This window comes from Phaseolus vulgaris, chromosome 4 (genome assembly GCF_000499845.2).
Source record: "Phaseolus vulgaris cultivar G19833 chromosome 4, P. vulgaris v2.0, whole genome shotgun sequence".
Lineage (NCBI taxonomy): Eukaryota > Viridiplantae > Streptophyta > Magnoliopsida > Fabales > Fabaceae > Phaseolus > Phaseolus vulgaris.
In genome coordinates, this window is record NC_023756.2 from 43,372,338 (window position 1) to 43,386,986 (window position 14,649).

Sequence of the window (14,649 nt, forward strand, 5' to 3'; positions counted from 1 at the left end):
GTCATGTATTATATGATTTATACCTTCTATCTTTGTTATACTCCTGATGTCTGAGTTTTTCGCCACTGCAATCCATCACAGAAAAAGCCTTTGATTTGCATGATAACATTCAGTGTAGTGTTCTTAGGAGTTAGTTAGCTCGAGTATAAGGTGTTAGCTTGCATGTTTTTCAATTGCTGTTAAGAGGTTAGAAGATAAGAGTGTTTTTTTATAAGGATTGAAATACATTTTATTTATTTATTTGTATTTTGCTGATAAAAATAAGTTGATAAATGAGAATGGATTATAGAATGAAGAAAATTTGGTTTGAATGACAAAAAAACATAATATATGAAGTTTACAACTTAAGCTATAAATAAGTTAACAGGCGGGTATTGAAAAACAACGAGTTTCTAGAGTTTTGATTAAATTTGTTAACGATATTATAAGAGGAGATTCTGAAGGGGAACGTTCGAGGTTCTTTAAGATGATCTTTTGGAGGATTTAAGATTTTGTCTTTCGCTCATGTTACTATCCGGAAGATGTTGCAAAATAAAATTGACATTTGATTAGACTGATTAGACATGGGGTCGCGGTTGAAAGCATCATTTGTTACTTCTCGAGGATAAAAGAGGAGAAATTACATAAAGTATAGAATATGTGTTACAATTAATGTATGTTTGATATGTTATCCAAGTGAAACCATGTATTATATGATTTATACTACTTTCTCTATTTCTTATACTCCTGATGTCTGAGTTTTTTTGCCATTGCAATCCATCACAAAAAATGCTATTATGCAACTGCAACTCTGAACTAGGGTTATAAGAAAATGATAAAAAATGGTAAGAAGAGGAGATGTTTCTTATTTGTATAGTTACATCACTTCATGTATAGAAAATATAGAGGAGTTTCTCTCTCCAAATTACAATCTAATTAGTAGGGATACAATATCGTACAATATTACATACAATAATTGCATATAATTTGATAATTATTATTTCCTTAATACTCCCCTCAAGTTGGTAAGTGAAGATCATGAACCTCCAACTTGTGTCGTAGCGTTAAAAATCGTTCCTTACCCAGTGACTTCGTAAAAATATCTGCGAGTTGATACTGTGTGACAGTCTATCTCAATTGTGCGCGTTCATGAAATATTGGGTTTGCTGCTATATGTAATGTCGCTTGATTGTCACAGAAAAGTTGAGATGACAAGTTACATGACACCTTTAAATCCTGCAACAAATATCGCAACCAAACTATCTTCAAACAAGTATTGACCATTGCGCGGTATTCTGCTTCCGCTGATGATTTTGATACGTTTGTCTGTTTTTTTTACTTCCATGAGATAATAGAAGAACCAAGAAAAATGCAATACCCAGAAACTGATCTCCAAGTTGTCTAACAACCTCCCCAGTCTGAGTCGCAATAAGCTGTCAATGTCAGATTCTTTTCGGATGTCAATAGTAATCCTTGTCCTGGTGATCCTTTGATGTACTTTAGGACTCGAATTGCGACATCCTAATGAGGTTTCCATGGATCTGTATATATTGACTTGGGGTCCGAACCGAAAATGCTATGTCAAGCGTATTGTGACCGTGAGGTATATCAGTTGTCCCACGAGTCGCCTGTATTTAACTGGATCTTTTAATAACTTTTCATCGTCTGGTGTGAGTTTTAGGTATTGCTCCATTGGAAAATTGTCTAGACGAGCACCTGTGAGTCCCGTATCCTACAAAATATCAAGCGCATATTTTCTTTGGGACATATAAATACTAGCTTTGGAACGGAAAATTTAATCCCTAGAAAATATTTTAGGTCTCCAAGATCTTTAATGCGAAATTGTTGTAATAGACAATCTTTAATGAGTTATTTTGTCTTGTGAATAGAGAGTAATCTGTCTTGGACTGTTGAAATCCTACAGATTTAATCACATGAGAAAATGTTGAAAACCATGTTCGAGATGCTTGTTTGAGACCATAAAGGGATTTGTTGAGTCGATATACAATGTTCTCCCCTGTCGATGATGCCCGGGTGGCAAGTCCATGTAAATAATTTCATGCAATGTGTCATGTAAGAAGGCATTTTGCACATATAGTTGGTGAGTAAACCAATTTCTAGTTGCTGCAATGGTGAGGAGACACCTCAAAGTTGTTAATTTTGCTGTTGGTGAAAAAGTTTCAGAATAGTCGACACCTTCAATCTGAGTGTACCCCTTTGCGACAAGGCGTGCCTTATATCTGTTGATGCTACCATCTGAGTTTACTTTGGTTTATAGACCCATTTGCATCCGATGGGTTTCTGCCCAGCGGGTAATGGTGTCAAGGTCCACGTTTGATTTAGCTACAAGGCGGAAAGCTCTTTGTCCATTGCTTCTTTCCAATTTGGATCAAGGATAGCTTGAGAATAAGTGTGAGGTTCTTTGGTGGTTGTGATGTTAGCAAGATATGTACTATGTGTAGATGAAAATCGTGAATTAGAAAGAAAATGATGCATAGGATACCTGATTCCATTCGGCCGGTCTTGGGCAGTGGTCGAATGATTGGCTTGGGATACCGTTACATAGTCTTGAAGCCAGGAAGGTGGGGTTGATGTGCGACTGGATTGTTGAACAGGAAGGTCGGTTGGAGAAATGTTTGGTAATGGATGCTAAACTTCTTGGCATGGGAGAAGAAGGTTGGTCTACTAGAGATTCAGGTGTATTATGACAAGTAGGAGAAGAAGGTTGATTTGATGGAGGTTCAAGTGCATTGTGACGAGTAGGAGAAGAGAGTTGGTTTGATAGAGGTTCAGGTGTATTGTGATGAGTAGGAGAAGAAGGTTGGTTTGGTGGAGGTTCAGGTGCATTGTGATGAGTAAGAGAAGAAGGTTGATCGAGTGAATGTTGGACAGGAGTGGGTAAGTCAATGTCAATAGTGGGCAAAATACCTTGTGATGGACGTGGGGATTGTGTCTGTGACTGTTGGCAGAATGGGAAAACACTTTCATGGAAGATGACATCCTGACTTGTAAAAAAGTGTATGCATCTATATCAAATAATTTGTATGTTTTTTTATTGAGAGGATAACCAATGAAGATGCACTGTCGAGCGCGCGGATCAAATTTTTGCTTAGGTGAAACAACAGTTGCATAACATAGGCAACCAAAGTTTTTAAGTGAGAAAGTGAAGGTGGGCGATTATATAGCATATCAAAAGGTGATTTATTTTTTAGTAAAGGTGTTGGCAAGCGATTAATGATATATGTGGCGGTTAAAACGCATTCCCCCAAAATTGTAATGGTAAATGAGACTGAAATAGGAAGGCTCGTGTTGTATTTAAAATGTGTCTATGTTTGCGTTCTACTACTCCATTTTGTTGAGGAATGTACATACAAGTGCGTTGACATTCAATATCTTTTTTGAGAAAAAAATTACGCATAGAAATAAATTCCAATCCGTTGTCAGAGGATGGTTTTAATAAATGCCTGAAATTGATTTTGTGCAAAAGTAATGAATGATTCTAAGAGGAGATGTTGGGTTTTAGACTTGTGATTCATAAGAAATAACCAAGTACATCTAGTATAATCACCAACTATAGTGAGAAAAAAACGTTTTCCAAAATGAGTTGGGGTTTTATGAGGACCCCAAATGTCACAATGCAATAGATTAAATGGAGAATGAGATTTTATTGTGCTTAAAGAAAATGGTAGCCTTGTTTAGCTTTGGGACAAATACTACAATTATGAATGAGAATGAGATTTTTACTGCTAGGGATAGGTAGTAAGGAAAATGCAAGTTGTAGACACGCCGGAGAAGAATGTCCGAGGCGTTTGTGCCATAAATCAGGGTCAGTCGATATTTGAGACGTGTGGGCTTGGTTTGGAAGGGGGGACATGTAGTATGAACCTGCGTGTTTTTTACCCGAGCTAATCATCCTTCCGTAGCCAAGTCCTGCAAAACGCAACTATGTTGAGTAAAAACGACACAACAATTTAGGGAACTGGTTATCTTAGTAACAGACATGATATTTAAATTAAAAGAAGGAACACAAAGAACATCTTTGAAAGTGATTTTGTCATTGAATTTAATTGTGCCCGTAGATGACATGAACCCAATGAACCGGTAGGCAGATTAACATTTGGAATAAATGATTATGAAGTGTGTGTGAAAAATTGTGAATCAGATGCAATGTGATTGGTTGCTCCGCTATCCAAAATACATGGCTTCGTAAGAGCAGTAGGAGAGGAGTTATGGGCAAGCAGACCGAGCTAACGTGTCACTTTGTTACCGTTATTGTTGAGCGAGTAAATAGCCTTTGTCAATTGCATAATTTGCCCGGCACTGAAACCTTGTACGAGGTTTCTATCGGACTCACTGATGCCTTATTTGCCAGACATGATCTTTCATTTAGGGAATAAAAATGAAAAGACTGTCAGGCACCAAGATCGGTGCTCTTTGATATCATATAAGAAAATGATAAAAAATGGTAAGAAGAAGAGATGTTTCTTATTACTATCAGTTCATCATGTATAGAAAATATATAGGGTTTTTCTCTCCAAATTACAATCTAATTAGGTAGGGATACTAATAATGAGATTTCTATTATATATATATATATATATATATATATATATATATATATATTACAATATCGTATAATATTGCATACAATAATTACATATAATTTGATAATTATTATTTCTTTAATAAGGGTTATAAATAGACTGAACAAACTCATAATTAGTTTTAATTTGGTTTGTGTATTCTTTCAATAAACTTGATTCAAAAAAAATGTGTTGAAGTTAAACAAAATGCTATGTTAACTAAAGAATTAGCTAAATTTGGGCGACAATCATTCTTTCTAAACATATTATAAACGTAAAACTTAAAAACTTAATATGGGTATAGGAATATTCCCACCTATAGTTCATGTTTCCTGCAGCAGCATAGGCCATGCTTCGCACATGTAATTGCTGACTTAAAGGTTATGTTTAGTTTGATCTGCCTATGTCTTTGCTGAAGCTATTTGAGATTTTAGACCTGTTTTATCAATAACCATACACCAAAATTAGAACTAAAAAAAACTTTTTATTAAAATAAAATAATTTTAAAATTGTAAGTAAATTCGTGCATTTAATTTGTAATTTTCAAAATAACATTTTTCAATATTGAAAAATATTTTATGATGCTTCTATTCACAACAAATATAAATATATAAATAAATTTTTAAATTAGTTGTCATATTAAGAATGGTCTAAGAGATGGGTCCATATCATTGCGATAGAAGTGGAGTTAACTACAACAACGACTCTTTATTTTTATAGGCATAAAAATGAATTTATATAGCAGATATGAAACAAAATTTATAGCAAGAAAGTTAGGTTTATGCAATAAAGATGGGAAAAACGTGGATTATAAGATTATTATTTTTCTTTATGTTTAAAGGACAATACAATACACGTACCCTTTTGTTTCACGTATTATTTTTCTTTTTTTATTACATATAAATCTATCATTTTTATTTTATTTTATTTTCTTTATATATATATATATATATATATATATATATATATATGAAATTTAGATAAGCGTTTTAGATGTCCATTAAATATTTTTATAATATAAAATAAATTCTTATTTATTTTTATATAAAGACCGTTAACAATATATATAAAAATACCACTTTAAAATTGTAAATATCAACGAGGTTAACTCCAGAACTGTAATAATTATTTATTATTGTCAAGAGAAATAAAATATTATTAAAAAATAAATACAATATATTAATTATACGTAGTTATTTTGTATTTTAAAAAACACATTTTTTTTCCTACACCCTTTTTTTTTGTCTTCATGTACTTCCGTAGTCTATGCTATGTGCTAAATTGTCACTGTGTTTGGCATTATTATAGCATTAATCATGTGCCAAGCATTTAACCAGTTATACACATTTTACATGAACAATATTTTAAAGATTTTTTTGAATTATCATCAATAGGAGAAAAATTAATTTCTGCATAAGTTTGAAATAAGACCTTATATAGGTGAATACGAATTAACTTCTACAGTCTATTTTCTTTTTTTTATCAAGAAGGTTAACCTAAATTTGAAATTAATGAAATCACAAATTCAAAAACTATAGAACTTTAATATATTAGAAATGATAAATAAATATTTTCTATCGTTGTAACCTTTACAGTTTTGATGTGAGATTTCTGCATTAATTTAGTACAAATTCTTAAAATACAAACAGATTTCTTCTGGGATTGGACTAGGAAGGGAGTAAAGTTATATGGGTAAATAAGAAAATAATTTGTAAAAGTTATTAAATAACAATTAATTTAGATAAAAAAATAATTACTCACTATATTTACTAAATTAGATATTATTTTAAAAATTAAAAAATTAATGGTATCTAAAGTGGTTTCTATTATTAATAAAAAAAATTAAAATAATTTATAAATTGGTATCTAAATTAGCTACAAAGGTTTTAGCTACTTATATTTTATATTCTAAATTAGTCACTAAATGACTAATAAAGACTAATTTGGAATATAAGTAGTTAGTAGTTAAAATTTTGGTAGTTAATGTTTAGATACTAATTTAGAAATTACTTTATAAATTTTTATTAATAATAGAAACTATTTTAGATACTAATAATTTGTTTAGTTTATAAATTGGTCTTTGATTTAGTCAATATAGTAACTAAATATTTTAGTCTCAAAAATTAGTTTTTATTTAATAATTTTCTTATAGTGTAAAGGTGAAGGAGGTTTAAAAATCAAAGATATCTTAGAAGATTTAATTATTCTTTAGTTACAAAATGGACCTGGAGGTTAGGGTATGAGGGTAAGGGGTTATTGGCAAATATTATTAAATCTAAGTATGGTTCTTAGAAAAACTTAGTTGAGCGAAAAGCAAGTAAATATGAGTCTCTATGATGGAAACATCTAAAGAAAATCAACAAACAACAATAGGGGGTTAATTGGTTTGTGTCTAACATCAAATGGAAATTTGGAAATGGGTTTAAGATTTTGTTTTGGGAAAATGTATGGGTAAGAGACACATTGTTGAAGGATAAATATCCTAGGTTGTTCATAAACTCAAATAAAAAAAGTTTTTATATTGACCACATGGGGTCATCGGGTGTGAATGTTTGGTTGTGGAACCTTGTTTGGAGAAGACATTGTTTTAAATGGGAGAAACATATGCTAGATGAATTAATGAGTATGTTAGATGAAATTTTGATTCTTAAGGACAAATTTGATGAGTGGTTTTGGAGAGGGGATTGTACACGACTGCTCTTAGTCAGGTCAGCTTACAGGTTGGAAACAATCAATTATATGAGGAAAAAGAGGAATTTATCAAATTATGGAAGGCAAAGGCTTTACCTTCAACCACATTGTTCTGTTGGTGATTTATGCTTGATAAAATTTCAATGAAAACTAATTTGTTAAGAAGGAACATTCAAATTCAAACACTAAAATGTGTCATGTGTGGAACAGGAGGTAAAGATACAGATCGTTTATTTTTTTTTTTGTTCTGAAACTGTTAAAATATGGAATTATATTGCTAATTGGTTGGGTATTAATTTTGTTCACCACCATATTGTTAGTTTGCCCTTCATTGGCTTCGATTTTGTGGGTTTTGACAAAAAGAAAAATAGGAGCTTGAAAATTATTTGGATAGCAACGATATTGACTACTTGGAATTTGAGAAACAATATCATTTTTATTAATCATATACCAGATTGGAAACAAATTTTCATGATGATTCAAATAAAAACATAGGCATGGATAACATCCAAATGTCCTAAGTATGTTTTTATTATCCTAATTGGTGCATCAACCCTATCACATGCATCTCTTTGGTATGATAACGCCTATCAGGCTCTGTCAAGCCTAGATTTACATATTTAGGGATCTCTAATGGGTTGGAGAATTAATTTTTGTTCTGAAGTGATCCTTCATCTCATCTGCAGGCCTGTAGGTGAAGCAGGGTGTGGATGTGGTGTCAGTATCTTAAGCATCTAGGCTATTATGATTTTTATCTTTGGTTGGCAAGTTCCATTGTTTTGTGGATATCGATAAACACATTCTATTAAGGAAATCTTTGTTATTTTAGGTCTAGTTATTTCATTTTTTGGGTTGGGTGATTCTCAATTCATTAAGAAATATGAGGTGTAAAATTTATTGAAATCACTTTTTTTATTTTGTATTTATTATAAAAGGATACCTCGTTTATTTTATTCTTTATAACTTTTATATATATATATATATATATACTTCCTTCTCATATCCGTTTCTCTTTTAAATTATTAAAAATATTTAGTGTATTAATTAATCTAATTTTTTTTACTATTTTTTATTAACAAATAATTAAATGAATTAAAAGAAGGACATTTCATGGTTGTTTTTATTTTACTATTACCTAAAGCTTTTCTTTTACTATTATCTAAAGTCCCTCTATAAAATGTTTTTAGAAAAAATAATTTTAAATTCGTATGTTAAAATGATATATATATATATATATATATATATATATATTAATATTGCCACAAAAAAAAGAGGTTTTAATAAATGTTATTTACCGGAGGTTAATATAACTATTAGAATTGATTTAATTAATGGAGGTTTTTTCTAAAACCACAACTAAATAACAGACTTTTTTTAATCTTAACTAAATTCCAAATGTTTATTCTAAAACCTTAGCAAAATAACAGAGATTTTTTTATTTTCAAAGGTTTATTCTAAAATCTCGGTAAAATAGTTGAAGTTTCTTTAAACTCTATTAATTTTCAAAGGTTTATTTTAAAAAATAACGGATTTTTTTTAATTTTAGTTAATTTTCAAAGGTTTGTTTTAATACTTCTGTAAAATAGTGGAGGTTTTTTAACTTTCTTTACAAAAATATTTATTTGACATCCATACTCCACCCTACACCCCAATAAATATTAATATTTTAATTATTTATAAAAATTTATATATTTTTTTAATTTTGAAACATTTTTCATTTTGCTTGTATTTTCATTAAGGAGGTTTTTTATTACAAATATTAATATTTATTGTGGGTGTAAGATGGAAGAAGGGTGTCAAAATATTATAACCCCTTTCTTTAAGTTCCAAAGATATATTCTAAAATCTCATCAAAATAATAGATATGTTTTTAATTTTCATTAAGTTTGAAAGGTTTATTGTAAAACATCAATAAAATATTTTAGATTTTCTCAAATAACAATAAATAAATATAATTAAAGTTTTTACAAACAAATAATTAAAAATATAATTTTAATATATTTGATAATTAAATTTTTTTAAATTTTTGAAAATGTAAGTTTAAACATTTATTTTTTTTAAATGTTCTTAATCTTAAATATTTATTTAATTAAAATTAATTAATCATTTATTCATTTTATATAAATATTTTCATTAAAAATTTACTATAAAAAAACAGGTATTTTTAATTTTTAAAAAATTTATTTTGAAACCTCACAAAAACACTTCACACTTTTTTAAAAACTTGAGTGAACAAAAAAATATAATTTTAAGTTTTTTAATGTAACGAAAATTCTCCTCCTTCATGCTTCTCCCTTTGTCGATTGGGGTTTCATTTGATAGTTTCAAACCCCAAAAGTTACACACACAAAAGGCATATTCAGTCTCTTCATTCGGCTCATTATCATCCATCTTCTTTATTTCTCACACTTCTTCCTTCAGGTGATTCTCTCTTTTCTTCATCTCTCTATCAATTTGTTTCTGATTATTTCTCTTCAACATTTCTTCAATTTCCTCTCTCGCGATTCTCGATTTTGCTTTTGTCTATTTTTTATTTTTTCTTCCAAATCTCAAATCTCAAATTTCAAATATCATATCCTTTCTCTCTTTTTTTGTCTTTACTCAGTCGTTGACAGATTGATTCCGTTATATTCAACTGTGGTTACCATATAATTTTTAATTTCCTTTGGTTAATTTGGACGAAAGAAGAGTTAAATAGCTCTCTGTTAAACTCATCGGCTTTTGATTCAGTTTTAGAAATGAAATTAGTTTTGGTAATTTTGTTTGTTTTTGTTGTTTTATTTTAACTCCTACTATTAATTACTATGGAATTCAGAAGGATTTGAGTTATTTGTAGATCTGTGCGTTTTGTTTAGTGTTCATAGACAGATCTACTGTAATTGAGGTTTTGCTTTTTGTTCTAATACACTCTATTTTCTTGTGGTTAACACAATATTTTCTTTCTCTGTTAGGAATTAACATAAAACACTTCAGCCAGTATCTGCAGGTGAAAAAGGTTTTTCTCTCTGTTTCTGTTTTTTTTTTTCTTTTCAATTTTCTATTTATTTGTGTTTGAAAATTTTGATTTAGAGTTTTAATTTTTGTCCTAATTAACAACTAGAGAATTTATTCCTTTAAGAACGGGACTGGTGTATTCCACCAAGAGAGCAGACACACATTATGAATGAATACTTATATCACTAAGTTGCCTTCTTTGTGATAATATACTAAGAATTAAGGACAATTTTTTGTAAAAATAAATTCCTGTTAAAACTTTTTTTTTAGTGTTAATACATTAAAAAAGGATTAATATATAATTTTAAGCATCCTTTATAACATAAAACTAAAAAAAATCCAACTAAAAGAGGAATTGAATAACATAAAAATGGTAGAAGTTAAGCTAGGAGTGCAATTTCATTGTACTAACTTGGTTCAAGCACTATACTGATTCAGATTAATTTTCAGTGGGTTGATTTTTTTGTTGCTGTGAAGTATCTAACTTTGTTTTAGTATCAAATGAAGTATCGTCAATCTGGGAACCATATCTTATGTTTGATCAATACTAATTATAATACAACTTGGTTTTAACTGCTTTATCAGGATTGCATATTCACCAGCCAATTGTAAAACTTTTATTGATTGCTCATTATAAGACTCTAAAATTCATATCATTACTATCCAATATTAGATTCATTCATCTCTTCAAAATCTATTTTTCATCAACTATAGTAGTAAATTTTTTGGATAAATTTTTTTTAGATAAAAGTACATATTAAAAATAATATAACATCTAACATCTTTATCCCTTATTTTTGTTATTAAATAAATTATATAAAAATCTCTAAAAATTATAAAATTATGTTATGTAATCTTTAAAAATTTCTTTAGATTAATATTTCAATGTTAGTAAATATATATGTTTTTTAATGAAAGTTTTCATGTTAGGCATCACTATGCAACTTGACATCTTAGCTAAGCTGACACCTTAAGTAACAACAATCATCTGCCATCACATGAAAAAAATATTATTAAAAAAAGGAAAAAGAAAGAAAATACAAAAATATGGGAGGACTAGACCAAAACCCACATGTTAACAAAAACGATACATAGGTAGACTATACCCACTACAAGAAAAACTTGATTTAGCTTCCAAATTTTTGCGTGGGCCATTTGCGGACGCTATTCTCGTCGGCCAAAATGAGTAAAAGCCCACGCAAGATTTACATTGGACGCAAAACGGACGCATATATTGATTTAATTTTTTTTTTTTTAAAAAAATTTGCATCGGCCGCGGCCCACGCATAGGTGTCGGTTTTGTGTCGGCCGCGGCCCACGCATATGCGTCCGTTTTGCGTTGCCCACAGAACCCACACATATGCGTCCGCTATAGCCCACGCATGTTTAAAATTTTAAAATTTAAATATTTTTAATGTATAATAAATATTTTAATTTTGAATTCTTTATTATATTTATTTTAGAATTATTTCATAATAAATTATTTAATTTATCAATTTTGAATATAAATTAATTAAATTAGATTTATTAAATTAAATAAGCGTTTGATTTAAAATTAATTGAGTAAAATAAAATATATATTTAAATTATTTAAATGTTATATAAAATATTTGTTTATTTTAAATATTATTTATTTTAAATTTATTTTATTTATATATTGTCATAACTATTTTATTTTTGAAATTATGATATAAATTAGTTAAATTAAATTTATTAAATATTAATATTAATAATAATGTTAATAATAATTTAATAAGTATAATTTATTTTATTATTATTAATAATAATTATATTAATATGTATAAATTATATTAATAATAAATATAATAAAAATGATAATATGACCAAAGAATTTCTGTAGTCTAGTGGTTAATGCTACCCTGGGTCACTGGAAGGACTTAAGTTCAAATCCTGGCTGTTGCCAATTCCTTGGAATATTAATTTAGGGGCTTGGTTTCGAGTCCTATGACTTGGGTTCGATTCCTATCCAGTGCAAATCAAGACAAGTATTTCATCGATTATGAAGCATCCACGGAACATTAGTCCTAGCCTACACTCCTTAAATTGTTTCCATTGACCTTTATCATTACAAAGAAGACAACAGTTTTGCTCTAATGGAAGAGCATAATCTCAAATATCTCAAAGGAATTTTATATCGAACGGAACCAGTTATGATTGAGTTTTTTCTAAAATGACATACACAGTGATGGAGAATGACTTAATACTACTGGAAAATTAATTTTCATTCTTTGTTATTGAACAACTTTATAACCTCACAGGTATGAACGAACTATTCTCCTTTTTCCTTGAGATTTGTTTCAACATTTTTAAGAACCTTGGAATTAGAACCTTTTGCCAAACCACGTGCCCAAGACACTTCACGGGTCTTTTAAGATCTTATATAATATCATCATTAAAACTTCACGTTGAAACACCAAATGAATGGAAAGAAATTAAACATGTATATAGTGTAAATCAACTATAAGAGGCAGGTATTAAGTTCGAAAAGAATCCAAATGAAGGCTTACTTGACTTGACCTATTCGAATAATATGTTTATAATGCTAATCTTGAATATCAATGACAACACAAAAGTATTCTTCATAAATATAGTGACATTTGAACATTGTCATATTTAATACACAGACATTATTAATCAATATCTAATGATTCTAAATTTTCTCATCGATATTGAAAAAGATGTGAAAGTATTGACTGATAAGAAAATTAGTGAATTGGATGGGTGATGTTAATGCAGTGGCTAGAATGATTAACCATCGAGTTCAAATTAGCATGTCAAAGGGTTCAAATTAGCATGTCAAATTTCAATTTACTGTATTTCTCTCTATACAATAGCTTAAATAACTTCCTTGAAAACCCTTATAACAAATATAAGGCTATATGTTTACATGGGTACTTCAACACTCCTTGCATAAAGAGAAATACTGTGAATTGAAATCTGACATGCTAAGATTTGAGCCCAAACTGTTAATCAATGTAGTCACTGCATTAGCATCTCCCATCTAATTCACAATAATTTCCTTATCAACCAAAACCTTCACAATTTTGTCAGTGTCGATGAGAAAATTTAGAATCGTTAGATATTGATTAATAATGTTTGTATATTGAATGTGACAATGCTCAAATGTCACTATATTTTTGTGTTGTCACTATAAACATGCCATTTGAATAGGTCAAGTTAAGTCTTCATTTGGATTATCTCCGAACTTAATATTTTTCTCTGATAGTTGGTTTGCACTATATACATGTTTAATTTTTTTCCATTCATTTGGTGTTCCAACATGAACTTTTGATGGTAATATTATAGAAGATTTTAAAAGACTTGCGAAGTGCCATGGTTGGACAAAAGGTTCCAATTCCAAGATTTTTAAAAAAGTTGAAACAAATCTTAAGAAAGAAGAGGAATAGTCGATTTATACCTGTAAAGTTGTTCAAGAACAAAGAATGAAAGTTGATTTTTCAGTAGTATCAAGTCATTCTCAATATTCCGTTAACATCCAATGTTTTACCAACAAAGGGTCTCTTCCCGCCCAACCACTCTATGCCATCTTAGAAAAAACTCAATTATGAAGTAAACATCAACCAAAATGATCTTTACTATATTTAATATGATCTGTATAACAAAATAGAATTCCTTATTCCATCTCTTTAATTTGGACAACAAATTCTCTCATAGCTAGTTGTGTTCGATTTGGAAATCTCTTGAGATATTTGAGTTTATGCTCTCTTGAACATAGGCTTTGATGTCTCAAATTTCTAGAAGATTGCTTGAAGACTTTGGTTTTTTTTGTGTAGTTTGAATTTGTAAATTCACTCATAGATTTGATCCAAGGTTACTTGATTCAAGTTCTTTCGTAAAAAGGTGTTTTCTAAAGAAAGTGGAAAATCAACCTTTTGAATTGTCGTTTCAACCGGTTGTTTTACAATTAGTGTTTTTGAAAAAGCTTGAAATTGGTTGACTTTACTGTCAAGCCAATTCATTTGATTGTTTCGTGTTTTCAATTGGTTGATTTTTTAAAATTCTTAACAGAATTCAGTTGGATTGATTTAATCTGTTATGTTTTTTTTTTAAATTGATATATAATCTGTTTTACGCTCCTGGTTGTTATTGATTAATGAGATTACTTTCAAATCAAGTTTTGCCTATATTGCTTTAAAATTTGGTTTCTTTCTAAGAGTGGAATAGGTTGCACTGTACTTTTATTCAATCTTTGATTGTATCAGGTGTTATTATTCTTTTTCTCTTTTGACAATTATTTTTCTGTAAGAACTGTTGGTATGCAAAATTCAGAGGGTGTTCTAAATTCTATGGTGTGACAACCAAAGGTAGTGTGTGTTATTGAAGGATTCAAAATTACCACTTTGGTGTGTGTTTTAATCAA

General features: G+C 29.4%; 1 pseudogene; it reads left to right on the top strand.

Annotated features, from left to right (window-relative positions):
• Positions 1 to 12,314: 12,314 nt before the first annotated feature.
• On the top strand, positions 12,315 to 13,340 carry LOC137837795 (UPF0481 protein At3g47200-like; annotated as a pseudogene).
• Positions 13,341 to 14,649: the final 1,309 nt, after the last annotated feature.